The 26,563-nt window shown below is 45.0% G+C and overlaps 1 long non-coding RNA gene across 1 annotated transcript in view; it reads right to left on the bottom strand.

Moving 5' to 3' along the window:
- Positions 1-987: 987 nt before the first annotated feature.
- Positions 988-26,563, bottom strand: part of LOC144680290 (uncharacterized) — a 64,179-nt gene continuing 38,603 nt past the window's right edge. The window contains exon 3 of the long non-coding RNA XR_013576525.1: positions 988-1,260. This is a non-coding gene — a long non-coding RNA (uncharacterized LOC144680290). The remainder of the gene's footprint in view (positions 1,261-26,563) is intronic.

Below are 26,563 nucleotides of genomic sequence, written 5' to 3'. Positions count from 1 at the left end.
CATATTTCCAAGTCAGGATAGCGTGTGACTTGGGGGGAAATCTCCAGGTGGTGATGTTCCCATCTATCTGCTACCCTTGTCCTTCTAGATGGCAGTGGTCATGTGTTTGGAAGGTGCTGTTGAAGGAGAGTTGGTGAATTCCTGCAGTGAATCTTGTAGATGGTACACATTGCTGCTACTGTGCATTGGTGGTGGAGGGAGTGAATGTTTGTGGATGTGGTGCCAATCAAGCAGACCGCTTTGTCCTGGGCGGTGTCCAGCTTCTTCAGTGTTGTGGGAACTGCACTCATCCAGGTAAGTGGGGAGTATTCCATCACACTCCTGACTCGTGCCTTGTAGATGGTGGACAGGTTTTGGGGAGTCAGGAGGTGAGTTACTCGTTGCAGGATTCCTAGCCTCTGACCTGCTCTTGTAGCCACAGTGTTTATATGGCTAGTCCAGCTCAGTTTCTGGTCAATGATAACTCCCAGGATGTTGATAGTGGGGGATTCAGTGATGGTAATGCCAATGAACATCAAGGGGCGCTGGTTAGATTCTCTCTTGTTGGAGATGATCATTGCCTGACATTTGTGTGGTGTAAATGTTACTTGCCACTTGTCAGCCCAAGTGGCAAGTTGATGAAACTGAAGCTTTTCCTCTTCACAAATTCTGTGGGATTCTTGATGGGGGTTTTGGTGGATGTTTGTGATATAAATGAGGTTCTTGACTTTAGGGAATTTGCCACGTGGTAAAAGTGCTACATCCTCTCGGGCTGATGTTGGCAGTGTATAGGAAAATGGACAGCGGTATTGCCCCAACCAGCAAGGTTTTTACCACTTGTTTGATGCATTGGTGGACTGAAATATGACTAACAGCAAGTGTCACCAGTGGTGCCTTAAAAGGATATTGTGTTAAGGTTTAATGCTGTGGTATCCTTCACAACAATGAACAAGGTTGTCCAGTGTTGGCATTGTATGCAATTCAGGTCCAGTAGGTGGCGTAACTCACTCATAGCCTCCCTTGTGAAGCCGAAATGGTGAAAGCAGTTTTTCTCAGACATGGCCAAGTACATGTACCTGGATCTGAATTACTTAATTTCTGGGCCAATTCTGAGCGGGTGCCAGATGCCTTTCTTTCTTCTGCTTGTGCTCTTCTGCCTCCTCCAAATTCTTCACAGTCATTAGGAGACCCAGTAGAATGCCCATGCATAGCAATGTGTTTTGAGTTTTGGTTTGTGGCTGCTGGCAGTAACAATGCTGGGGCATTGCAACGGGTCCTAAGCTGAAAACAGTCAGCAGTAAACAGAAAGAATTAATATTAAATAATGTCAATAAAGCAGCTCAAACAAACAACTAATGAGTCAAATTATTAACAATCTGTCAGTTCAAAGTTCACAATCTAAATTCTGATTTTCTTTTTATTCATTCATGGGAAGTGGGCAACACTGGATCAGCCAGCTTTTATTGCCCATCCCTAATTGCCCTTGTTCAGAGAGCATTTAAGAGTCAACCACATTGCTGTGGGTCTGGAGTCACATGTAGGCCAGACGAGGTAAAGACAACAGATTTCCTTCCCTAAAGGACATTAATGAACTAGTTGGGTTTTTACAGCAATCAGCAATGGTTTCATGGTCATCATCAGACTCTTAGCTCCAGATTTTTATTGAATTCAAATTTCACCACCTGCCCTGATGAGATGCAAACCCAGGTCCCCACAGCATTACCCTGGTCTCTGGAATATTAGCCCAGTGACAATACCACTATGCCACCACCTCCCTGCACAGTGTGGAACCCCCTAAGCACTTAAGTTAGATTGAGACTTAGTATTATAGTAGGAAAAAGGACAGAGAGCAAATGGGATTCATTATGAGACCAATTGCATTTTAAATTGCAATTGCAGCTTAAAATTTAGAGGGGTAATGACATCTGCATAGCTTCAGTGTGGTCTCCAAGTAAAGTTAAAATTTTAATATAGTGAATTGAGAACGCCCAGGCCTACCTCCCTGATTCTGTAATGTACACACATGCGTGAACTTGGGTGCACTATCAATCAATCAGCCCTATTGTTTATTACAGTTTTCCATTTAAAAACAAATTTTAAAAATCATCTGCTTTTGCCATATTCCAGAGATATGGCTTCATGTCAAACCTTTCCGAAAGCATGTGGACTGTGAAAGTAATCCCTAAGGCATAGGTGTCACAGAAGAACTAATGTAAATATAGTGAAACCATTACAAAAATTATCCAGCCCAGGAAATATCGTGAATAAGTATGGAAAGAACAAAACCAGAATAACTTAGCCAACTTCTGTAATAATGATCCAGGGCCCAGTTTTAATTTGTGTTACGAGGCCTCAAAATGGAGTTGATAATCTTCACGTCCCAGTTAACAATGCTGGTGTGGCTGGTGCCCTTTTGAAATCGTTATATCACTGGGCATCTAAAGTCCCTTCTTGTTTCAGGCGTAGTTCATTTCAAATATGCAAATCTGCTTCCTTGGGCCCCCTCCTCTTCCCTGACAGCCACTTTATGTTGACAATTGTCAGGCTGTGCACCGTGCAGGCCCTGATTATTTCAAGGGCTGCTGGAGCTGAAAAGGTCATGATATACGGGATCTTGAGCAATTCACCAACTGGGGTCCACAAAAATATTCTGAGCCACTCCCTCCCTGGGAACACATCCCACCGCCCCCCCCATTTAACCTGATGGTAGTTTGATATTGGCAAGCCTTAATCTGGCACTTTATCGATTATTTGCATAAGGCTCTTTGGCACCCCACAGCCCACCAGTCTGATGTAACTGACTGCCTGTTTGCCAATGTGTTATACTGATTAGTTACCCTAAAGTCAAAAGGGCCACTTCACCCGTGTCTGTTATTCACTCTTGCATGCATGGTCCTTTGGCAATAGGATGAACAGAGTAAAACTGAATGCAATATTCTAAGAGTGGACTCAATATCATATTATATAATTGATGTTAGGTGCTGGGATTTGTCTTCCATTCTCTGACAATGCACTTTTGTTTGAAGGAATTAACATTTGGATCTATCCAGATTTTCAATGTCAAAATTCAGATGGTTTGAATTTGAATTCTAAACCAAACTGCACTAAACATTTCAGTGAGCGTGGGAGCATGGAATGAGCCAAGGACAGAGTGCTTCAATGTATGAGTGCTAAACTGGGCATTTGGTACAGGTGGGATATCTCTGGTAAGTTTTTCTCAAGCTGTAATTTAAATTAACAGTCATACTCTAAGACGAGTTTAACAGAAGTTGCCTGCTATTGGCAGTTATCTGCCAATCAATTGAAAGTGGTTACTTTAATAGGTTAATTATTGCAGCAGGAAATTGATTTAGCAGTTGGGAATTGGGTGTGAGTCGCCAAATATCTATAAAAGCAGGCAGATTTTGCTACTGTCTTCTTCTTCTTAGGCAGTCCCTTGGGACTGAGGATGACTTTCTTCCACTCCAGGGTTGTGGGTCCTGAGGTGACTAAAAAATCTAATGCTGGATCCACACACTGCACAGGTGGGACAGGTAGTGTTTGATGTGATGGTTGTGTGGGATGCTAGGATTTTGGTATACACATTCTGCTGTTAGTGCTTGGCCTCCATCTGGGCCTGTCGGAGATTTTTGAAATGGTTGACACCTTTGCGGATGTTTCTTCTCCAGTTTGGGCTGTCTCGAGCAAGAGATTCCCACAAATTGTTGGGGATGTTGCATTTTTTCAGGAAGGCTTTGAGAACATCCCTGAAATGTTTCCTCTGCCCTCCTAGTAACCGCTTGCCGTGACGAAGCTCAGAGCAGAGAGCTTGCTTTGGGAGTTTGTGTCAGGCATGTGGACCATGTGGCCCACTCAACATAGCTGATTAACCATAACTAGTGCTTGGATACTGGGGATGTTGGCCTGAGAGAGGACACTGACATTGGACTGCCTATCCTGCCACTGAATGAGCAAGATTTTGTGGAGGCTTTGCTTGTGCTATTTCTCCAGGGATTTAAGGTATCTGCTGTACATTGTTCATGTCTCTAACACATACAGGAGGACAGGTAGCACTGTAGACCTGTAGACCATTAGCTTGGTGCTGAGTTTGAGGTCTTTGTCATCAGTCAGCCAAAGGCTGGCTGGCACATTGGAGGCAATGTTGAGTTTCATTGTCAATGTCTGACTTCGCTGAGAGGAGGCTCCCATGGTATGAGAAATGATCCACGTTGTTCAATGGTTTGCTGTGGGTCTTGATATTTGGGGGCCACTGTTGCACAGCAAGAACATGCTGGCAGAGGACCTTTGTCTTCTGGTTATTTAGTCTGAGGCCCATTCTTTCATACACCTCTGTGAATGTGTCGACAATAGTTTGAGCTCGGCCTCTGAGTGTGCGCATATACAAGCATTGTCAGTGTACTGCATACTATGTGGGTGGGCCACATGGTCCACATGCCTGACACAAGACTCCCAAAACTCTCTACTCTGAGCTTCGGCACAGCAAGTGGTTACCAGGAGGGCAGAGGAAACATTTCAGGGACATTCTCAAAGCCTCCCTGAAAAAATGCAAAATCCCCAACGATTTGTGGGAATCTCTTGCTTGAGACATCCCAAACTGGAGAGGTTGAGGTGATCTTGGTTTTGGAATGGAGGCATTATAGTTTCCTACTTGTCCTGTAGAGTAACATAGAAACATAGAAAATAGGAGCAGGAGTAAGTCATTCGGCCATTCGAGCCTGTTCCGCCATTCATCATCACCATGGCTGATCATCCAACTCAATAGTCTGCTCCCGCTTTCTCCCCATATCCTTTGATCCCTTTCCCCCCAAGAGCTATATCTAACTTCTTCTTGAAAACATACAATGTTTTGGCCTCTACTACTTTCTGTGGTAGCAAATTCCACAGGCTCTCTCTGGGTGAAGAAATTTCTCCTCATCTCAGTCCTAAATGGTTTACCCTGTATTCTCAGACCCTGGTTCTGATTCCCCCACCATTGGGAACATCCTTCCTGCATCTACCCTGTCTAATCCTGTTAGAATTTTATAGGTTTCCATGAGATCCCCCCTCATTCTTCTGAACTCCAGCGAATATAATCCTAACCAACTCAATCTCTCCTCATATGTCAGTCCCACCATCCCAGGAATCAGTCAGGTAAACTTTCACTGCACTCTCTCTATAGCAAGAACATCCTTCCTCAGATAAGGAGACCAAAACTGCACGCAATATTCCAGGTGTAGTCTCACCAAGGCCCTGTATAATTGCAGCAAAACATCCCTGCTCCTGTACTCGAATCCTCTCGCAATGAAGGCCAACATACCATTTGCCTTCTTTACCATCTGCTGCACCTTCAGCGACTAGTGTACGAGGATACCCAGGCCTCGTTGCACATTCCCCTCTCTCAATTTATAGCCATTCATATAATAATCTGCCTTCCTGTTTTTGCTACCAAAGTGGATAACCTCACATTTATCCACATTATACTGCATCTGCCATGCATTTGCCCACTCACTCAGCTTGTCCAAATCACACTAAAGCATCTCTGCATCCTCCTCACAGCTCACCCTCCCACCCAGCTTTGTGTCATCTGCAAATTTGGAGATATTGCATTTAGTTCCCTCATCTAAATCATTTATATTGTGAATAGCTGGGGTCCCAGCACCAATCCCTGCGGTACCCCACTAGTCACTGCCTGCCATTCGGAAAAAGACTTGTTCATTCCTACTCTTTGTTTCCTGTCTGCCAACCAGTTTTCTATCCATCTCAATACACTACCCCCAATCCCATGCGCTTTAATTTGACACGTTAATCTCTTATGTGGGACTTTGTCGAAAGCTTTCTGAAAGTCCAAATAAACCACAACCACTGGCTCCCCCTCATCAACTCTACTTGTTACAGCCTCGAAAAATTCCAGTAGATTTGTCAAGCATGATTTCCCTTTTGTAAATCCATGCTGACTCTGTCCGATTCTGCCATTGTTTTCCAAGTAGCACCACTCTGGTGGGGAGCTTCATGGAGATGAGATGGAGTATTGTAGCGAGGAAGATGGCAAAGGGTGTTGGAGCAATGATCCAGTTTGCACTCACACTGGTAAGGATCATGGTTTGCATGTCATTGTGCAGCAGGCGAAGGATGGTGGCGAATTTCTGCGGGCAGCTAAATTTGAGGATGGTGCTTCACAATACCGCCCAGTTGATAGAGTTGAAGGTTTTTGTGAGGTCAGGAAATAGAGGTTGCTGCTGCTCTCTGCATTTTTCTTGGACTTGTCTTGCTGTGAAGTTCATGTCCACTGGGCCTCTTGATGGACGGAATCCGCATTGTGACTCCTGGAGGAGCCCTTCAGCCACAGGGAGAAGATGATTGAGAAGGACTCTTGCAATGACCTCCCCTGTGGCAGACAGCAGAGATACCCCTCTATAGTTACCGCAGTCAGTTTTGTCTCCTTTTTTGAAGATGGTTACAATTACGGCAATGATATTGTTTCACATCAATTGTTTCATTCCCAAATAGGAAAGAAAGAATTATTGAAGTATGCATTGATTGAACCCTAGAGCTGATTAATGACTCCTCAGAGGTCAGACTCTTGAATGATACAAAATTTTATATTTGGCAAAATGCAATGTGATTGTTACTAATCAAATATCTGGAGATGCTCACTGGTTGGACAAATAACTGACTTGGAAAGGAACTTTAAGGTGGTGGTGTTTATATGCATCTGCTGCCCTGTTCTTTGAGGCGGTAGAGGTCACAGGTTTATAATGTATAGGGTGGAAGGTCCGGGTGCTAAGTAAGTGGACTGCTTTGTCCTGGATGGTGTCAAGTTTTTTAAGTGTTGGAGCTGCACTCCACTGCACTGGCAAGTGGGGAGTATTCCAACACACTCTTAACTTGACCCTTGTAGATAGTGGACAGGCTTTGAGGAGTCAGGAGGCGACTTACTTGAAATCCCAGGCTCTGACCTACTCTTGTAGCCACATTATTTATATGGCTAGTCCAGTTAAGTTTATGGTCAATTGTAATCTCCAGGATATTGATGGTAGGGATTCAGTGATGGTCAAGAAGAGATGGTTAGATTCTCTCTTGCTGGAGATGGTTATTGCCTGCTAATTGTTAATGATCTCATTTGTCACTTATGAGCCCAAGCCTGAATGATGTGTAGGTCTTGCTGCATCTGGGGACAGACAGCTTCAATATCTAAGGAGTTAGTATCTAAGCTTTGTGGGTAGAGTTTGGGCATAAAAAAGGGGCAGCCACATTGCTAGGTGTTTATTATAGACCCCCAGATAGTCAGCGGGAAATTGAGGAGTAAATATGTGCACAATTCGCGGAGATGTGTAAAAACAATAACAATAGGTAATTATATTAGGTGATTTCAACGTTCCCAACATTAATTGGGATAGACATAGTGTTAAGGGCTTGGATGGAGTGGATTTCTTGAAATGTGTACAGGAGAACTTTTTAGGTCAATATGTAGAGGGTCCAACAAGGAATTGTGCAGTGCTGGACCTAATCCTGGGGAATGATGCAGGACAGGTGGCTGAGGTGGTGGTGGGGGAGCATTTTAGTGATAGCGACCACAACATGGTACAATTTAAGCTTGTTATGGTCAAAGAAATAGACAAGTTGCAAAAAAATGTTTTGGATTGGGGGAGAGCGGATTTTAGTAAAATAAGGCAGGATCTGGCCAAGGTAGACTGGGAACAGCTACTTGTGGGGAAATCTACAGAGGAGCAGTGGGGGGCATTCAAAAAGGAAATGGGGAGGGAACAGGCTCAACATGTTCCCTCTAGAGTGATAGGAAGGAGTAACAAGCCCAGAGAACCATGGATGACCAGAGATATTCAGGTTATGATGAGAAGAAAAAGAGAGGCTTTTAGCAGGTACAAGGGAAGCAAATCAGCGGAGGCATTAGTGGAGTACAGAAAGTGCAGGGTGGAGCTTAAGAAAGCAATTAGAAGAGCAAAGAGGGGATATGAGAAAGCTCTGGCTGGTAAAAGTGGGGAAAATTCCAAGATATTCTCTAAGTATATCAATGGGAAGAGGATAACCAGGGAAAGAGTCGGCCCATTAGGGACCAAGGGGGCAATCTATGGGTGGAGCCAGAGGACATCGGTAGAGTGTTGAATGAATACATTACATCCGTCTTCACCCAAGAGAATGAGGATGAAGGTATGGAACTCGGGGAGAGAGATTGCGAGGTTCTTGAGCAAATTGACATTGAGAGTGACAAGGTATTGGAGGTGTTGGCTGGCTTAAAAGTGGACAAACCTCCAGGTCTGGATGATTTGTGTCCCAGACTGCTGAGGGTGGCAAGGGAGGAGATCGCAGGGGCTCTGACCCAAATTTTTAATTCCTCTCTGGCCATGGGGGAGGGGCCAGAGGACTGGAGACCACTAATGTGGTCCTGCTATTTAACAGGGTTGCAGAGATAAGCCAGGGAACTACAGACCAGTGAATTTCAAGTCAGTGGTAGGGAAACTATTGGAGAAAATTCTGAAGGAGAGAATCTATCTTCACTTGGAGAGGCAAGGTTTGATCAGGGATAGTCACATGGCTTTGTCAGAGGGAGGTCATGCCTAACAAATTTGATTGAATTTTTTGAGGAGGTGACCAGGTGTGTAGATGAGAGTAGTGTAGTTGATATAGTTTATATGGATTTCAGCAAAGCCTTTGGCAAGGTCCCACATCAGAGACTTATAAAGAAGGCAAATGCACATGGGATACAGGGTAATCTGATAAGGTGGATTCAAAACTGGCTTAGTTGTAGGAGACAGAGGGTGATGACAGAAGGATGATTTAGTGACTGGAAGCCAGTGTCCATTGGCATACCACAGGGATCTGTGCTGGGTCTCCTATTATTCATCATTTATATAAATGAAATAGATGACTACGTGGGGGGGGGTAGGATTAGTAAGTTTGCAGATGACACAAAGATTGGCCGGGTGGTTAACAGTGAGGTTGAGTGTCTTGGGCTACAGGAAGATATAGACAGGATGGTCAAATGGGCAGATAAGTATCAGATGGAATTTAACCCTGAAAAGTGTGAGGTGATACACTTTGGAAGAAGTAATTTGACAAGGAAGTATTCAATGAATGGCATAACACTAGGAAGTTCTGAGGAACAAAGGGACCTTGGCGTGTGTGTCCATAGATCTCTGAAGGCGGAGGGGCATGTTAGTGGGGTGGTGAAAAAGGCATATGGGACACTTGCCTTTATCAATCGAGGCATAGATTACAAAAGTAGGGAGATCATGTTGGAGTTGTATAGAACCTTGGTAAGGCCACAGCTGGAGTACTGTGTGCAGTTCTAGTCGCCACATTATAGGAAGGATGTGATTGCACTGAAGGAGGTGCAGAGGAGATTCACCAGGATGTTGCCTGGGATGAAACATTTAAGTTATGAAGAGAGGTTGGATAGACTTGGGTTGTTTTCATTGGAGCAGAGAAGACTGAGGGGCGACCTGATCAAGGTGTACAAGATTAGGAGGGGCATGGACAGGCTGGATAGGGAGCAGCTGTTCCCCTTAATTGAAGGGTCAGTCACAAGGGGACACGTGCTCAAGGTGAGGGGCATGAGGTTTAGGGGGGATGTGAGGAAAAACCTTTTTACCCAGAGGGTGGTGACGGTCTGGACTGTGCTGCCTGGGAGGGTGGCAGAGGCGGGTTGCCTCACATCCTTTAAAAAGTACCTGGATGAGCACTTGGCAGGTCATAACATTCAAGGCTATGGACCAAGTGCTGGTAAATGGGATTAGGTAGGTAGGTCAGGTGTTTCTCACGTGTCGGTGCAGTCTCGATGGGCCAAAGGGCCTCTTCTGCACTATGTGATTCTGTGATTCTGTGTGAGTTGTGAATGGTACTGGACACCATGCAAACATCAACAAACATCCTCATTTCTGACCTTATGTAAGAGGGATGGTCATTGATGAAGCAGCTGAAGATGGTTGGGCCTAGGACATTGTTAAGGGTAGTCACTCTCACCTTACCTCTGGAATTCAGCTCATTTGTCCCTATTTGGACCAAGGCTGTAATGAGGTCTGGAGCCAGGTGGCCCTGGTGGAACCCAAACTGAACATCTGTGAGCAGGTTATTGCTGAGAAAGTGCCACTTGATAGCACTGTGAACAATACCTTCCATTAATTTACTGATGATTGAGGGCAGACTGATGGCCAATAATTGGCCGGATTGAATTTGTTCTGCTCTTGTGGACAAGACATACCTAGGAAATTTTCCACATTGCCGGGTAGACGTCAATGTTGTGCACTTTAACAACTTGGCTGGGGGCATGGCTTGTTCCAGAGCACAAGTTTTCAGTACTACAGCCAGAATGTTGTCAAGGCCCATAGCCTTTGCTGTATCCGGTGCCTTTAGCCATTTCTTGATATCACATGGAGTGAAAAGAATAGGTTGAAGACAGACATATGTGAAGGTGGAGACCTCAGGAGCAGGCCAAGATAGATCATTCACTTGGCACTTCTGGCTGAAGGTGGTTACAAATGCTTGAGTCCGTCTTTCACTCTAACATGCTGGGCTCCACCATTATTGCAGATGTTTTTGGAGGCCACCCCCTCCTCTGGTTAGTTGTTTAATTGTCCACCAGCATTCATGGCTGGATGTGGAAGGGTTGCAGAACTTTGACCTAATTCATTTGTTGTGGGATCACTTGGATTTGACTTATAGTATGCTGCTTCCACTGTTTAGTATGTACATAGTCCTGTGTTGTAGCATCACCAGGTTAGCATTTAATTTTTAGGTAAGCATGGTGCTGTTCCTGCCATGTCCACCTACACTCTTCACTGAAACAGGGTTGGTCCCTTGGTTGATGGTAGAGTGATAGAAATGTCAGGCAATGAGGTTACAGACCGTGGTTGAATAAAATTCTGCTGCTGCTGATAGCCTAGAGCACCTCTGGATGCCCAATTTTGGGCTACTAAATCTGGTCTGAATCTAACCAAATTAGTTTCAAACAACATGATGGAGCATGCCCTCAGTATGAAGATGGGACTTTGTCTCCACAAGGATTGTGCAGTGATCATTCCTACCAATTCTGTCATGGGCAGATGCATCTGCAACAGGTAGATTAGTGAGGATGAGCTAAAGTAGGTTTTCCCTACTGTTGGTTCTTTCATCAACAGGCCCAGTCAGGCAGATATGGATTCATGACTTATCAGTATTGGTGCCACTGAACCAGCTTTGGTAATGGATGAGGGGAGGCAGTGACATAGTGGTATTGTCACTGGACTAGTAATCCTGAAACCCAGGGTAATGCTGTAGGGAGTTGGGTTCAACTCCCACCATGGCACATGGTGAAATTTCAATTCAATAAAAGTCTGGAATTAATGATTACCATAAAACCATTGTCAATTGTCATAAAAACCCATCTGGTCCCTTTAGGGAAGGAAATCTTACCTGGTCTGGCCTACGTGTGACTGCTAACCCAGAGTAATGTGGCTAATTCTGAAATGGCCTAACAAGCCACTCAGTCACATCAATCTGCTAAAAAGCTTTAAAGGAATGGAACCAGATGGACAACCCAGCATCAACTTAGGCCATTGGAAACAAAAATGGCAAACTCATTCCTCCTTACTAACATCTGAGGGCTAGTGCCAAAAGTGGGAGAGCTATCTCACAGACTGGTCAAACAACAGCCTGACATAGTCATACTCACAGAAGCATACCTTACAGACAACGTCCCAGACCCACCATCTGGCAGCAATGTGGCATACGGTCAGGAGGGAGTTGGCCTGGGAGTCCTCAACAACAATGCTGGGCCACATAAAGGCTCATGGCATCAGGGCAAAGAAACCTCCTGCTGATTACTACGTACCACACCCCCAACCTCAGCTGATGAATTAGTACTCCTTCATGTTCAAGACCACTTGGAGAAATCTCAGAGGGCAGCAAGGGCACAGAATGTACTCTAGGTGGGGGGATAGCACCACTTTTGACTGAGCTGGCCGAGTCCAAAAGGACATAGCTGCTTTCTGGATCTGTGGCAGGTGGTGAGGGAACCAACAAAAGGGAAAAACAGCCTCACCAACCTGCCTGCCGCAGATGCATCTGTCCATGACAGTATTGGTAGGAGTGACCACCACACAGTCATTGTGGAGATGAAGTCTCCTCTTCATATTGAGGATACCCTCCATCATGTAGTGTGGCATTACCACTGTGCGAAGTGGGATAGGGCTCGAACAGATTAGCAATTCAAGACTGGGCTATCAGGAGGTGCTGTGGGCCATCAGCAGCAGCAGAATTGTACTCGAACACGATCTGTTACCTCATGGCCCGGCATATCCCCCACTCTACCATTACCTACCATTGCCTCCAAGGTACGGGACCAACCCTGGATCAATGAAGAGGGCAGGAACAGCACCAGGCATACCTAAAAATGTGGTGAAGCTACAACACAGGACTACATGCATGCCAAACAACATAAGCAGCAAGTGATAGACAGAGCTAAGCGATTCCACAACAATGGATCAGATCTAAGCTCTGCAGTCTGACCAAATTCAGTCGTGAGTGGTGGTGGAAAATTAAACAACCCACAAATATCCCCATCCTCAGAGATGGGGGAGACCTGCACATCAGTGCAAAAGATAAGGCTGAAGCATTTGCAACAATCTTCGGCCAGAAGTGATGAGTGGCATCTACCTGGCATTGTGGAAGATTGCCCAGTTATGTCCTGTACACAAAAAGCAGGACAATCCAACCCAGCCAATTTCCACCCCATCAGTCTACTCTCCATCATCAGTAAAGTGATGGAGGGAGTCATCAACAGTGCTATCAAGCAGCACTGCCTTAGCAATAACCTGGTCACTGACATTCAGTTTAGGTTCCGCCAGTGCCACTCAGCTCCTGATCTCAAATTGATTCAAACATGGACAAAAGAGCTGAACTCCAGAGGTGAGGTGAGAGTGACTGCCCTTGACATCAAGGCAGCATTTGGCCAAGTGTGGCATCAAAACGCCCGAGCAAAACTGGAGCCAGTGGGAAACAGGGGAAAGCTCTCCACTGGTTGGAGTCATACCTAGCGCAAAGGAAAATGGCTGTGGTTGTTGGAGGTCAATCATCTCAGTTTGACCTCCAACAACTGCAGGAGTTCCTCAGGGTTCCTAGGCCCAACCATCTTCAGCTGCTTCATCAATGACCTTCCTTCCTTCACGAGGTCAGGCATGGGCATCTTCACTGATGATTGCACAATGTTCAGCACCATTTGCAACTCCTCAAATACTGAAACAGGCCATGTCCAAATGCAGCAAGGCCTGGACAATATCCAGGCTTGGGCTGACAAGGGGCAAGTAACATTCGTGCCACACAAGTGCCAGGCACTGATCATCCCCAGAAGAGAGAATTTAACCATTGCCCCTTGACATTCAATAGCATTGCCACTGCAGAATCTCCCACTATCAGCATCCTGGGGGTTATCATTGACCAGAAACTGAATTGTACTAGCCATATAAATACTGTGGTCACAAGAGCAGGTCAGAGGCTAAGAATCCTGAGGTGAGTAACTCACCTCCTGACTCCTCAAAATCCTATCCATCATCTACAAGACACAAGTCAGGAGTATGATGGAATGTCCTCCACTTGCCTGGATGAGTGCAGCTCCAAAACACTCAAGAAGCTTGATACCTTCCAGGCCAAAGCAGTTCTCTTGATTAGCACCCCATCCACAAACACTAACTCCCTCCACCTCCGATGCACAGTAGCAGCAGTGTACCATCTACAAGATGCACTGCAGGAACTCACCAAGGCTCCTTAGGTAACACCTTGCAAACTCACGACCGCTACCATCTGGAGGGACAAGGGCAGCAGATGGATGGGAACACCACCACCTGGAAGTTCCCCACCATGCCACCCGCCATCCTGATTTGCAAATATATTGCCGTTCCTTCACTGTCATTGGGTCAAAATCTTGGAACTCCCTCCCTAACAGTGCTGTGTATCTACACCACATGGACTGCAGCTGTTCAAGAAGGCAGCTCACCACCACCTTCTCAAGGGCAATTAGAGATGGGCAATAAATACTGGCCTGACCAGTAATGCCCACATCCCATGAATGAGTAAAAAAAAGCATTCAAGTCTTCCACCTAGTGTACATTCTCTACCTTTGCTACCCTCAGTGCTTCCTCGAAGTGGTGTTTTACATAGAGAAGCACAGATTCATCAACTGAGGGAGGACGGTACGTGTTAATCAGCAGGAGGTTTCTTTGGTATGTTTGATCTGATGCCTTGAGACTTCATGTTGAGATAATGTTGAGAACTCCCAGGGCCACTCACTCCCCACTGAATACCTAGGGTAGCCAACTCTGGCTGGATATATTGGCAGAAGTGACGTCATGGAACCCGACGCCATGGCATTTGCGTGTTCTAGGTGTATCAATTGGCTCCGAACAGAGGTACATAAATACAAATCCCGCCCTGCCTCCTCTTACTGTTGTCGATGTGCAATAATTGGGGATGGAGGTAAAGGGATACTGGAAACATCAGCAACAGGAAAATCTCAATCTCAATTGAGCTATTTACTTTCTGTCACAGCCGTATTCAGCCACTACTCTCACCCTATATCTCAACTTCTGGCATTTCACTTGACAAGTCACATCACTGCTCTTAACCCCCACCACCTCACACCCCTCCACCTCCCCGTTGGCCGCAGTGTCCTCTGGGAGTTGTAGTCTGCTCCGCGCCCAGTTCCCTGCTGTCCTCCACACAGAGATAGAGGGACATTTCCCAGCCAGCACTGCAGGAATTCTCATTCCTGATTTGGGGGGCTGATACTTGTGGAGCAAACTGGCCCAACTCATCCAATGGTGTCAGGATAAATTACTGTTTTAAAATCTCCCAGAAGGATTTCTTTGGCCATTGGGAGACTGATGCCAATTCCAGGAGACTCCTTGCCATTCCGGGATGGCTGGCAAATCTATGTATACCACTGTGCCTCTACCCTAATAGGTCTTTCCTGTGGGTCAGGACACATTGAGGTATGGTGATGGAGGAGTCTGGGAAATTGGCTGTGAGGTATGATTCTGTGAATATGACTATGTCAGGCTGTTGCTTGACTAATCCGTGGGACTTGTGCCTTGTCCAGATGTTAGTGAGGAGGCCTTTGTAGGGTCGACTGGGCAATGCCTTTGTCATTCCTGGTGCTTAGGTCAATGCCTGGTGGTTCATCCTGTTTTATTCTTCTTTATCTTTTCCATAGTGGCTTGACATGACTGAGTGTCTTGCTAGGTCATTTCAAAGGGAAGCTGAGAGTCAACCACATTGCTGTAGACCTCAAGTCAAATAGGCCAGATGGGTTTTTAAGACGAGAAAAGTAGTTTCATAATCATCATTACTAAGACTAGCTTTTAGTAATTAATTGAATTTAAATTCCGTCAGCTCTCATGTTGGGATATGAACTCATGCCTCGAGAGCATTAGTCCAGGTTTTTGGAGCACTAGTTCAGCAACATTGCATGATACTACCATCCCCTGTCTCTCATTACTCATTCAGTCAATCTTCCAGCCAGTCCAGTATATGTATAAACCATGATCTTCCATAATTACATTCTGCTGTTTGATTGATTTTGTTTTTGACAGATAATTCAAATTTGTGTACTAGCTAAATACTGTCAATTGGCATAATTATATGGGTAAAGGACTATCCTCTAAAATGCAAAAACAGCATTGTATTAATACCAAGTAAAGTTAGAAGGACATCGGTATTTCCTCATTTCAGTATTAAGTCCCAAGTGAAACTACAAGGTTAAAAGCAAATAAAAGGACCATTACAACACTACAAAATAGTTAATGGATTGCTAAAATGAGGCAACTAAAAACTAGAGTTGGAGAAAAACCCTAGAGGCTTGAATGATTAGAAATTGAGTCTCCCTTCTGAATTATTCTGTCAAAACATGGAAATGTAAAATTGGCTGGCCGAATAGACAGCTTTTTGAGTGAGGTAATAAAAGAGGGATCTGTGTTGCAATGAAAGTTTTGCAATCAATGCTGTACAACAGATCTCTCTCAGACATTCGGGTTTGTTGCAAATATCTAGTTCATGGTTCACATGTTGGCATATAACTTTAGTTTTAGAAATTAAAGGTTAACTGTAGAAAATGGGATAAATGTAATTAAAGCAGCCTTGGGGCATATTACACTTAAAATGTTGGGACCATGTTGCCTTAAGAGGTTAACAGCAAGAAAGGTAATTAAAATGCTGGGCTTTAGAGATTGCCAGAACACCTAAAGAAATGGCAGTTCAAAAGGTGGCCCATGTTTGTTTAATAAATTCAGAATTCAGCTCTGAAGAAGGGTCATTCAGATTCAAAATGTTAACTTTGTTTCTCTCTCCACAGATGCTGCTAGGCCTGCCGAGTTTTTCCAGCATTTTCTGTTTTTGTTTCAGGTTTCCAGCATCCACAGTATTTTGCTTTTATCTTAAGATGTCATGGAGATGGGTGGAGCTTAAGAAAGTTCTCTGGTTTCAAGTTATCTGGGTGTTTTTGCTGAGAGTTAGTTGCAGCGTGGGACTGGGGTGTGCAGTTTGCAGCTCACTAAGAGAGGAGTTAGCCAAAGTAAATGGCAGTTAGATATATTTGTATTGTAAGCAGAGTATAACACTAACTTTATCATTGACTGGGTGGAAGGCAGGTGAAGCTTAATCTCAGTTTGAAGCTTGTGAGGGTCCAGAAACTCAAAGATTGCATAGTTTGAAGCTAGTGGGAGAATCTACAATGGGCCTCACAGTGTCTTATTGCAAAAGAAAGTAATCAGATGAACTTCCTTGGAAGTATTGAAAAATAACCAGAACAAGGAACTAAGGCTTCCTAAGTTAAGAAATGGCAAACAAAACTTTTACCTCTGGGACCTGAGGAGAAATCTCCAGAGGGCTGTGGTGTACTTAAGGCTGGTCCCTACAGAAGTAAATAACTTTTAAGATTGATGTTATTATAAGAGAATTCTAGGTAGAAGTAAGAATGAAACCTAAGTCCATAACATACGTAGTTATGAACCATACTGTTAGTTAATAGTGCTTGTTTTGTTTAAATCTGCTTTATACAATAAAGTTTGTGTTTTGTTTTTTAAAAAGTGAAATCTTGTGGCATATTTCTATTGGTTAAAACAAGATATTCAGAATTCATTTGAAATGTTAATGGTCCCTAACTGGATTGTAACAGGTTCCATAATGCAATTAGGACCCCAATGCAATATCAACAAAAAATCATAAGTCCCTCCCATCAGGAACCCGTAGGTAAAATCCAATAGCATTGGTTCCAGAGCCAGCAGGATTTAAAGGCTTCTTAAGTTCCAGGGACATGGATCATTGGCATTTCTGTGCTAATGAGCTTGTGGGAGTCAGATTAATTTGACACTTTCCATATTGCTTATTTGTAATACTTTCTTGCTTCATAACCTTCAATAAGCAGTGACAACTTATGATGAGCAGCACCCTTGCTGAGAAGAGAGCAGGTGAGAGGGCCTGCTTGCAGTAGGTATTACACAACCATCAGAGTCTATAGGCCAAGGGTTACATTTTTAGGTATGTCTGCTGGCCAGTGCTTGAGGAGGTTGTCTTTGTCAAGGCAGGCTATTTTGAACTCTGCAATCTCCTGCAAGAAGACTGCTAATGTCCTTTAGGTAAGGAAACCTGTCATCCTTACAATGTCTGGCCTGCATGTGACTCCAGATTCACATAATGTGGTTGACTCTTAAATGCCTGGTAAGCCACTCAGTTCTCTTAAACTGCTACAAAGTCTAAAAGGAATGAAACCGGATGGACTACCCGGCATCAACCTCGGCACCGGGAATGACAACGGCAAACTCAGCCCTGTTGATTCTGCAAAGTCCTCCTTTCTAACATCTGGGAACTTGTGCCAAAATTAGGAGAGCTGTCTCACAGACTAGTCAAGCAACAGCCTGACATAGTCATACTCACAGAATGGTATCTTATAGATAATGTCCCAGACATCACCATCACCATCACCACCCCTGGGTATGTCCTGTCCCACCAGCATAGGTGGCAGCACAGTGATATATAGTCCTCAACATCGATTCCGGACCCCATGAAGGCTCATGACATCAGGTCAAAAATGGGCAAGGAAACCACCTGCTGATTACAGCGTACTGCCCCGCCCCCCTCCACTCAGCTGATGAATCAGTAGTCCTCCATGTTGAACACCACTTGGAGGAAGCACTGACAGTGGCAAGGGCACAGAATGTACTCTGGGTGGGGGGCTTCAATGTCCCTCACCAAGAGTGGCTAGGTAGCACCACTACAGACCAAGGTGGCTGAGTCCTAAAGGACATAGCTGCTCGAACGGGTCTGCAGCAGGTGGTGAGGGAACCAACATATCACTTGAGCTCAGATCCTTCTCCAGCATATCACAGAGCCCCATGACAGCTTCCCTGGACAGATGTAGTTGTCGCTAACCCCGATGATTATAGTGGAGAACTGGGAAATGGCAGAGAAACTAAACAGTTACTTTGCGTCTGTCTTCATGGAAGAAGATACAGAAAATCTCCCAGAAATGCTAGGCAACAAAGGGACGGGTGAAACTGGGAACTAAAATAAATTAGTATTAGTAAAGAGGTAGTACTTGAAAATTTAACTGGATTGAAGGTTGATAAATCCCCTGGACCAGATGAACTTCATCCCAGAGTGTTGAAGGAGGTGGCCAGACAGACAATGGATGCATTGGTGGTTATCTTTCAAAATTCTTTAGATTCTGGAAAGGTTCCTGTGGACTGGAAAGTAGCAAATGTAACTCCGCTATTTAAGAACAGAGGAAGAGGGAGAATGGAGAACTACAGACCTGTTGGTTTGACGTCAGTAGTAGGGAAAATGTTAGAATTTATTATTAAGGATGTGATAACTGGACATTTAGAAAGGAAAGGTAAAATTGGACAGAATCAACATAGATTTATGAAAGGGAAATCATGCATGACAAACTTGGAGTTTTTTGAGGATGTTACTTGTAGCATTGATGAAGGAGAACCAGTGGATTTGGTGTATTTGGATTTTCAGAAGGTTTTTCATAAAGGTCCCACACAGGAGGTTAGTAAATAAAATTAGAGTACATGGGATTGGGGCAACATACAAGTATGGATTGAGAATTGGTTATCAGACAGAAAGCAGAGAGTAAGAATAAACAGATCATTCTCAGGATGGCAGGCTGTTACTAGTGGTGTACCACACGGATCAGTGCTAGGTCCACAGCTGTTCACAATCTGTACAAATTATTTGGATGTGGGGACCAATCATAATATTTCCAAATTTGCTAATGACACCAAACTGGTTGGGAATGTAAATTGTGAGGAGGATGCAAGGAGGCTTCAAGAGGACTTGGACAGGTTAAGTGAATGGGCCAGATCATGGCAGATGGAATGTAATGTGAATAAGTGTGAAGTTATTCACTTTGGTAAAAAAAAAACAAGAAGCCAGAGTATTTCTTAAATGATGAGGAGTTGGGAAGTGCGAGTGTCCAAAGGGATCTGGGTGTCCTTGTTTATGAGTCACTAAAAGCTAGCATGCAGGTGCAGTAAGCAACTAGGAAGGCAAATGCATTGTTGGCCTTCATCGCAAGGGGATTTTAGTATAGGAGTAAGATGGTCCTGCTGAAGTTATATAGAGCCTTACTGAGACCATGCCTGGAGTATTGTGCACAATTTTGGTGCCCTTGTCTAAGGAAGGATATATTTGCCATAGATGGAGTGCAACGAGGTCCACCAGATTAATCCCTGGGATTGCGGGATTGTTTTATGAGGGGAGATTGAGGAGGCTGGGTCTATATTCCCCAGAGTTTCGAAGAATGAGGGGTGACCTTATTGAAACTTACAAAATACTTACAGGACGCAACAGGATGGATGTAGGTGAGATGTTTCCTGGGCTTGTGAGTCTAAAACCAGGGGACATAATCTCAGGTAAAGGGGTTGGCCATTTAAGATTGAGATGAGGAGGAATTTCTTCACTCAGAGAATGGTGAATCTTTGGAATTCTCTATACCAGAGGGCTGTGGAAGCTCAATCATTCAGCATGTTCAAGGGAGAAATTGATAGATTTATGGAGACCAATGAGATCAAGGGATATGGAAATAGTGATCAGAATCAGTCAGTTGGCTTCTTAACAAGGTCAATTGTCTGCCTGCCACGACTATGTGTGCTCTTCACCTTGCAGTCCAGTCACCTCTGGGAAACTTTCAAACATCAGGAACATGTCGGGCTTCCACTCCAACAAGTTCTCCCACCAATTTACCAGATCTCCCAGGGCTGCTAAAATTCCAACCAATATTTGAAATCTCCCACAAGAATGGCTTTACATCTACATGTTAAAAGCAGGCTTTTTAAAAGAGCATATGGATTCTTTCAAATCCTGAGATCTGAATAGATTGTAGAGTTCCCATCCGACATTGCTTGGCGGAGAGAAATAAAGGCACTTTTCCTTCCTGTTCTGTCACCTGTAAAATCCAAATTTAAAATCATACATGTCACTTTCTTCAACCCAGCTACTGTAAAGCATGTGAGATGTCTGCAGTAGCATCTCAAAATGAGTCTGAGGCAAAGAAGTTCAGGGAAATTGTCACCTTTGCAGCCGCTGACATGGCATGGCCCACTTTTAAAAATTCATTGATGGGGTGTGGGTGCCACTGGCTAGTCCAGCATTGTGCTAGGTTCCCCCTGATTCCCATTGACTCCAGTTTTGCTAGGGCTTCTTGATGCCACACTCAGTCAAATGCTGCCTCGATGTCAAGGGTAGTCACTCTCACCTCATCTCTGGAGTCCAGCTCTTTTATGCCGCTCGATAGCATTGTTGATGACCCCTTCCATCACTTCACTGATGGTTGAGAGTAGACTGATTGATGTGCCAAAAATTGGCAGGGTTGGATTTGTCCTGCTTTTTGGAATAGTGTCCAGGGCCATATCCTTTGCAGTATCCAGTGCCTTCAGCCATTTCTTGATATTGTGTGGATTGAATCAAATTGGCAGAAGGCTGGCATCTGTGATGCTGGAGACCTCAGGATGTGGCCAAGATGGATCATCCGTCGGCATTTCTGGCTGAAGATTGTTGCAAATGCTTCAGCTTTATCATTTGCACTGATGTGCTGCGCTCTCCCATCATTGAGGATGGGGATATTTGTACAACCTCCTGCACCAGCAAGTTGTTTAATTGTCCACCACCATTCACGACTGGATGTGGCAGGACTGCAGAGCTTAGATCTGATCTGTTGGTTGTGAAATCGTTTAGCTCTGTCTATCACCTGATGCTTATGCTGTTTGGCCTGCAAGTAGTCCTGTGTTGTAGCTTCACCAGGTTGACACCACATTTTTAGGTATGCCTGCTGCTGCTCCTGGCATGCTCTCCTGCACTCTTCATTCAACCAGAGTTCATCCCCTGGCTTGGTGGTAATGGTAGAGTGAGGATTATGCTGGCCATGAGGTTACTATTGTGGTTGAGTACAATTTTGCTTCTGCTGATGGCCCACAGTGCCTCATGATTGCCCAGTCTTGAGTTTCTAGTTTGTGTTCAAAATCTATCCCACTTAGCATGGTGGTAGTGCCACACAACACGATGGAGGGTATCTTCAATGTGAAGACGGGACTTCATCTCCACAAGGACTGTGCGGTGGTCACTCCTACCGATACGGTCATGAACAGGTGCATCTGCGGCAGGCAGGTTGGCGAGGATGAGGTCAAATATGTTTTTCCCTCTTGTTGGTTCCCTCACCATCTGCCACAGGCCCAGTCTAGCAGCTATGCCCTTTAGGACTCGGCCAGCTTGGTCTGTAGTGGTGCTAACAAGCCACTCTTGGTGATAGGCATTGAAGTCCCCCACCCAGAGTACAATTTGTGCCCTTGCCACCCTCAGTGCTTCCTCCAAGTTGCGTTCAACATGGAGGAGTACTGATTCTTCAGCTGAGGGAGGTCAGTACGTGGTAAGCAGCAGGAGGTTTCCTTGCCCATGTTTGACCTGATGCCATGAGACTTCATGGGGTCCAGAGTTGATATTGGGAGCTCCCAGGGCAAATCCCTCCAGACTGTGTATCACTCTGCTGCCACCTCTGTCCTGCTGGTGGGACAGGACATATTCAGGGATCTGATGGTGGTGCCTGGGACATTGTCTGTAAGGTATGTTTCTGTGAGTATGACTATGTTAGGCTGTTGCTTGACATAATCATACTCACAGAAACAAACAGTGAGGCAGCTCTCCGAATTTTGGCACAGGATTTTTCAGGGTTGACAGTTGCCATTGTTATTTCTGGTGCCTAGGTTCATGCCAGGTGGTCTGCTGGTTTAATTCCTTTTAGGGGTTTGATACTTGGCCATTTCAGAGGTCAGTTAAGAGTGAACCACATTGTGGTGGGTCTGGAGTCACTTGTAGGCCAGAGTAAGTAAGGACAGCAGATTTCCTTTCCTAAAGGGCATTAGTGAACCAGATTGGTTTTTAACAACAATAGCTTCATTGTCATTATTAGACTTTTAATTCCAGATTTTTATACAGTTCCCATCCACCATGGTGTGTTTCGAACCCTGGTCCCCAGAGTAATACCCTGGGTCAGATTACTGGTCCAATGAAAGTACCACTATGCCACTGCCTCCCCTACTAATGCCTGCGTGCAAACCCACGCCAGAGGCAGAGGACACCTACAACCACTGCCATGCGTCAACAAGGACAACCATTCAACAGGTTATAGATCTTCTGAAAATGCGTTCTGATTCCTGGATTGAATAGGGGAGCCTTGTGGTAGTGTGCTGTGCTGTGCACAATCTGGCACCCCGGAGGGGAGAAATTTCAGAGAGTGTGGACTTCCTTTGAGTGAGCTGCCAGCTCCGAGGAGGAGGAATACTTAGAAGGGCCTGCAGACCAGGGGGACAATGGCAATCTACTATGGGAGCACTGTCAGCGTGCACTGACTTAATTGCCAGGGAGGCATGCAAGTCACTCAAAGAGACACACTTCTCCTGAGCTATAATTCTGTGATCCCCTTAAACACCCATGTAAATGATTCAATTTTCACCCTCAGACTATCTTGTTGGCCTTTCCTTGAATACCCTATTATCTCAGTTGGTCCATAATTACATCAAACCAAGGCCATCAGTCTTCTTTAGTAGCCTAAATATAAATACATACATAAGTACGAATTAGAAGCAGGAGTGGGCCATTTGGCCCTCAAGCCTGCTCTACGATTTGATAAGATCATGGCCGATCTGATTGTGGCTTCAACTCTACTTTCCTGTCTACACCCGTACCCTTTGACTCAGCCTTAAAAATAATCAACAACCCTGCCTCCACTACTCTCTGGAGAAGAAAATTCCACAGATAATTGACCCTCTGAGCAAAAATATTTCTCCTCATCTCCATCTTAAAAAGGGGAAATATCCTCTCAGCATCCACCCTGTCAAATCCCCACAGGATCTTAGATGTTTCAATCAAATCACCACCTCTCGTTCTTCTAAACTTGAATGGATATAGGTCCAACTTTCATAACATGACCCTGGTTATAGGCTTGGTCCATCAAAATCTCTATCTGAGTTCCCTGAAGCAGAATAAGTGTGTGACCTTGGTCAGTTGGCACCTGCACTATCCTTTCCCAGGCCTGTCCCTGCACATGTGTGCCCGGTGTTTCACCATATGCAGATACTTCTCTATTTTACCCTCTAAAAGAAACACAATATCAGTATCTGAGCTGGTAGCTGCTACTGTAAAATCACATGATGGTGTTTATTTATCTTCACTGTCTTCTTCCTCTTCCTTCATTTCCTGAGACGGTTCTAGTTATTGGGAAATGAAAATGGGAGGGTTTGTTTGTGATGAAGAGAACGAGGAATGAGGAAGGATTAGCTGCTGGGGTACTTCAGTGCCACCAGCGGCCACAGGCTCAGTGATGTCCCTTCCCATAATGGCCAGCACTGCCTCCTGCATGGATGTTAAAACTGAAGGCTGCTTGTCCTCCTCCAATTTCTCTTGCAAGAAAGAGAAAAGTGTGTCATATCTAATGTTTAGGTAGAAGTGGCTGTCACATATCAGGAAACTTAGCTTTCTCCTTTAGGCCAGCCACATTACAACTCAGGCTGGTCTGTTTCTGTGTGTGTTTGATGAGTAACACTTCTTTCATTGACATTCACCATTATTCCTTCCCATTACCTGCTGAGCATATACCTGGAGGGTTCCCCCGCCCGCTGTCCATCTCTCCTTTTCACCTATTCCACTCTGACTTCCAGTTCATTTTCTGAAAACCATGCTGTGTGCTCTCTACGCATGTTCAGTCATTTCTCAAAATATCACAGAACTAATTCAGTTTTGAAAAAACTCCCACCACTTGTTGCAGCCATAATGCACTCCCCCATTAAAAGGTGCAGGCTGCCTTTAAGCAGCTCTAGACACTTGGGATATCAGGCAGCCTGTTGATGTGTGCAGCCAATGGTTAGGATTTTGCCCTCGTCAGGGCGGGCTCGGCGAGGGTGGGTGGGAGCGGTCAGGAAGTTGCCTGCTGCCCGCGATTGGGGCCTGACCGTGATTTCACGCTGGCAGGCTAATTAAGGCCAGCACAGCGTGAAACGTATGCTGCAGCACTCAGCGCTGCCTGTGTGGATGTGTGGGGAGGGGGGGGCGGAGGGCAAGCGGGGAACTTTGCACATGCAAAACAAAAGCAGAATTACCTGGAAAAACTCAGCAAGTCTGGCAGCATCAGCGGACAAGAAAAGAGTTGACGTTTCGAGTCCTCATGACCCTTCAACAGAACTGAGTAAAAGAGCATGCACGCGGGTATGCACAAGAAAAGCTCCCTGAGGCACAGGGCTGCCTCAGGGAGATGAAGATTTTAAGAATTAACATTAAAGAATTTTAAATTGTTAAAAAACATGTCTCCTCGCGTGACTCTGTCACATGAGCAGGGACACGTTATTAATTAGATGTTTACATCCTTACTTTATTCTTAATTGCTGTTGGAAACTTCATCCCGCCTGTGGATGAGGTCTCCTAAAAAATCCAAAGGCCGCTTGGTCTTTTCGCTTCCCTGCCAACTGGAAGGTTGGATGGGCAGCGAAAAATTTAATTCAATTGAGACTTTCATGGCTTTAATGGCCTGTTAATTGTCGGTGGGCGCGCTCCCGACTCCTGTGCGCACTCACCCACGAGATATCACGATATCATATCACGAGAGTGCGCGATGACGTTGGGAGCTCGCCCAATGTCATTTTTACGCTCGTTCGGGTCAGGTGTGCACCTGCCCGACAAGTTAAAAATTCTGGCCAATGAATAATGTGCACACAGAAAATTTAGAAGAGCAGGCAGCAGGGGCTGCATTTTATGTGCCCTTGCCAGATGTGTTTTGGCAGGAGGGCACATAAAATAGGGTGGGTGCCAACTCCACTACCTTCCTGCCCACACCTGAGCTCACCCCCATATTACGGGCGGTGGGCGGATGCTGAAATCAGCAGCCTGCCCGCTATACTTAAATAAATAATCAAGGGTTAATTGAGCTTGTTAACAAGCCAATTGACCCTGATAATATGCTGCCCACACCATAATAGGTTGGTGTGGGCAGTCAGGTAGGAGAGGATAGGGCATTTTTTTAAAGGGCAGTAAGAAAGGGGGTACTATCTTTGGGGGGTGCTCTATGTGCATTCGGGGCAGCCCCCGTAAGATAGTACCAGCCCTTTCTTTCTATCCGCCTGCTCAGTAAAACTCAGTGCCCCCATATCCTCCCTAAATTGCCCAAACCCTTCATGTCCAATACCCTGTACTTAGCTGGTCCTGGGATCTAGGAGCTTTCTTCTTGGGCCTGCTTGGAAGTCCTAGCAGTGCCCACTAATACGTTCTTGGTGCTGCCAGGATTGCTGGAGCTGCCAGCCAATTGGATTGGCCAGCAGCTTCCAAGAGTGGAACTTCCTCCCCAGTCCCACTGGCAGGCTATTTAGCGTGTTGCAGAGTGTTATGGCTGCAAGGCTGGCTGGTGTGGTGTGAGTTGGCTCCATGCCGACTTTGATTCCAAGAGGTGGGGCGGGGGGGGCGGTGTGAGCCATCCACCCCTCTGTAATATGCTGCCCCAGGATTTTAACATGCTGCCTGCAATACTATGACCAGACATAGGTTAACTGCACACTGTGATCCATGTGCCTGTTTTCAGGTCTTATTCAAGTTCTGCTCCATAAGGTTTGCACAACACAATTTTCCCCACACTGCTGAGCCCTGGATCTAAACTCTGCAGCTGTGGGAAAAAGCTAAGCTGAGAGTGAAATTAAGGAAAAAAATTGGATGTAGTAATTTCCAGACTGCTCTTACACACATCCTCAAGGGCATTTCAGAACAGTATTGTTTTCCTCTCAAGAACCCAGGCTATATCTTCTGAGTGCCAATACCAAGGGAGGGAAGGGAAAAAATGATCAGAAGCAAACTCCGTTTAGTGTTTTTCCTAAATTTAATTTGTTGCTAGCACAACAGAAAAAGATAGAGCTGTTACTGAAACAAGGCAGCAAATCTCTGAAAATATTTTGAACTATTTTTATGACAACAGTTTAAACTTGTTAGCAACACCAAACTTCCTTTGAGAAATTGCTGTTTCACTAAGTTCTGCAAATACATGTTTGTTTGAGTGGTTAAAGTTATATAAAATTACAAAGGTCAAACA

This window comes from Cetorhinus maximus, chromosome 5 (genome assembly GCF_964194155.1).
Source record: "Cetorhinus maximus chromosome 5, sCetMax3.hap1.1, whole genome shotgun sequence".
Classification (NCBI taxonomy): Eukaryota; Metazoa; Chordata; class Chondrichthyes; order Lamniformes; family Cetorhinidae; genus Cetorhinus; species Cetorhinus maximus.
Note: the sequence above shows the minus strand (reverse complement) of the source record. Positions and strands in the feature narration are given on the sequence as shown.